Consider the following 2886-nt stretch of genomic DNA (forward strand, 5'->3'; position numbering starts at 1 on the left):
TAAACTCAGCATTCAGCATTGTGTCAAAGACTCAACCTCAAAATCTCTCTCCTACTCAGACCCAGGAGATTTTATTTTTTTTAATTAATTTAATTTTTTTAATTAAAGGATAATTGCTTTACAGAATTTTGCTGTTTTCTGTCAAACTGCAACATGAATCAGCCACAGGTATACAGATATCCCCTCCCTTTTGAACCTCCCCCCCATCTCCCTCCCCACCCCACCCCTCTAGGTAGATACAGAGCCCCTGTTTGAGTTTCCTGAGACATACAGCAAATTCCCCTTGGCTCTCTAGTTTACATACGGTAATGTAAGTTTCCATGTTACTCTTTCCATACATCTCACCCTCCCCCCCATCCATAAATCTGTTCTTTATGTCTGTTTCTCCATTGCTGCCCTGCAGATAAATTCTTCAGTACCATTTTTCTAGATTCCGTATATATGCGTTAGTATAAGATATTTATCGGTCACTTTCTGACTTACTTCACTCTGTATAATAGGCTCTAGTTTCACCCACCTCATTAGAACGGACTCAGATGTGTTCCTTTTTATGGCCGAGTAATATTCCATTGTGTAGATGTACCACAACTTCTTTATCCATTCATCTGTCGGTGGACATCTAGGTTGCTTCCATGTTCCAGCTGTTGTAAGCAGTGCTGCAATGAACAACGGGATCCATGTGTCTTTTTCAATTTTGGTTTTCCTCAGGGTATATGCCTAGGAGCGGGATTGCTGGGTCATACCGTGGTTTTGTTCCTGATTTTTAAAGGAATCTTCATGCCATCTTCCATAGATTTTATTTATATATACACTTCATGGAAACTTAAAAGTGAAAGTGTTGGTCGCTCAGTCGTGTCCGACTCTTTTCGACCCCATGGACTGCAGCCCGCCAGGCTCCTCTCTCCATGGAATTCTCCAGGCAAGAAGAGTGGAGTGGGTTACCATTCCCTTCTCCAGGGGATCTTGCCAACACAGGGAGCAGACCCAGGTTTCCTGTATTGCAGGCAGATTATTTATCATCTGAGCAGAAACTTAGAAACACCTTTTTGAGAAATAAACTGAAGGAAGAGCAGTAATGCCACCCAAACATCAGGGGGCGCTCCAGCTTCTGTTGTAAATTGGAGAGATGAAAGGAGTATGTCAAAATGCTTGTGCTTGGTCGTGTCCGACTGTCTGTGACCCTTTGGACTGCAGGCCTCCCGGCTCCTCTGTCCATGGGATTTTTCAGGCAAGAATGTTAGAGTGGGTTTCATTTCCTTCTCCCGGGGATCTTCGCTACCTAGGGATCAAACCTGTGTTTCCTATGTCTCCTGCATTGCCTCTGAATTCTTTACCTGCTGAGCCAACTGGGAAGCCCTCAAAATGTGTTGGTGATCAAGACAGACCTTTGAAACAATTCATTTTTGTGGTTTATATTTAGTTTGTCACAATTCTATTTCCTATGTCTTTGTCTTTCAAAAGTGAGCCACAGAAGCGGAAAAACAGTGTAGGTCTATTTCTAGCTATTAACGGCAACAGTTGTATAATATGACTCACATCACATAGATTAAAACAGAAACAAAACCCAAAAATCCTTTTTCCATACTCTAGTTATAAAGGTCACTTCCAAGTCATTTACAAGCAAGAGATAATGTATCTATATAAACAAAATAGAGGAGAAAGTATTTGCTGAATCTTGGCTTCTGAAATTACTTTAAATAATTCAGTCTCTTTCTCCCTGAAGTGAGTTATCCTTCATTTAACCTTTCATAGAAAGGTAGGTAAGATCATGTCTGCCCTATTTTTAATTTATTCATTCAGCAAATATTTATTGTGCAGGTACTAGGTGTAGGACACTGGGAATTAGGAAATTCATAAACATCAACCCTGGTCCCTCACATGATAAATCACCTGACATTGTCTCTGCCCCAAAGTTACATTTTAAAAATTTACATTTTCATGGAGAGAAGCAGACAGTGGACATCTATAGAAGCAAATATATGAGAAACTGAATATACAGATGATAATGGCCAAAATATATAAAAGTGGAACTCTGACCCACAACCCCTAGGAAAGCAACTCTTTAATCCACAATAAGTTGAGAAAGCCAGCCTATTATAAGTCAGACTTGTAGAAGTCAACCTGCTATCTCTAGTACCTGTCCTGGAAACTGAACAATAATTTCTTTAACAAATGGCCCCAAATGATCAGGACGTGATTAATAACTGACAGCTTCTTTAATGTTTATCCCTGCTTCCAACTTAAAACTGACCAGAGAAAACCATATATGTACCCATAACCAATCACATCAGATGTCCCACTTCCAGCTAGCCTGCTTCCCCTTGCCAACAACCTCCCCTCCAGGCATACCTGAAGACTTCCCTTTTCAGCTATAAACTTTTCCTCTCTTCTGCCCACCTCTGACTCTGCAGAAAAGCGCAAATGGCAGTGACTGACTTTCTTGCTATAGCAAGCTCTGATAATCAGATTTTGTTGTTCTCCTTTGGTTGGTGATTTATTTCCACATATGAAATAATGCATGTGCTTAGTCATTCAGTCATGTCCAACTTTGTGTGAACCCATGGACTGTAGCCCGCCATGGTCCTCTGTCCAAGGGATTTCCCAGGTAAGAATACGGGAGTGGGTTGCCATGCCTTCCTCCAGGGGATCTTCCCAACCCAGGGATTGAAGCCGGGTCTCTTCTTTACCATCTGAGCCACTAGGGAAGCCCATTTCCACATAGACAGTATGACAAACTAGGAGAAAAACCCATTCACAAAAATAAATCAGAATTGGAACTCTCCTGGTGGTCCAGTGGCTAAGACTCCATGGTCCCAGTGCAGGGGGCTTGGGTTCTATCCCTGGTCAGGGAACTAGATCCCACTTGCTGCAATGAAGAGTTCATCT

The sequence above is a fragment of the Dama dama genome, chromosome 31 (genome assembly GCF_033118175.1).
Source record: "Dama dama isolate Ldn47 chromosome 31, ASM3311817v1, whole genome shotgun sequence".
Classification (NCBI taxonomy): domain Eukaryota; kingdom Metazoa; phylum Chordata; class Mammalia; order Artiodactyla; family Cervidae; genus Dama; species Dama dama.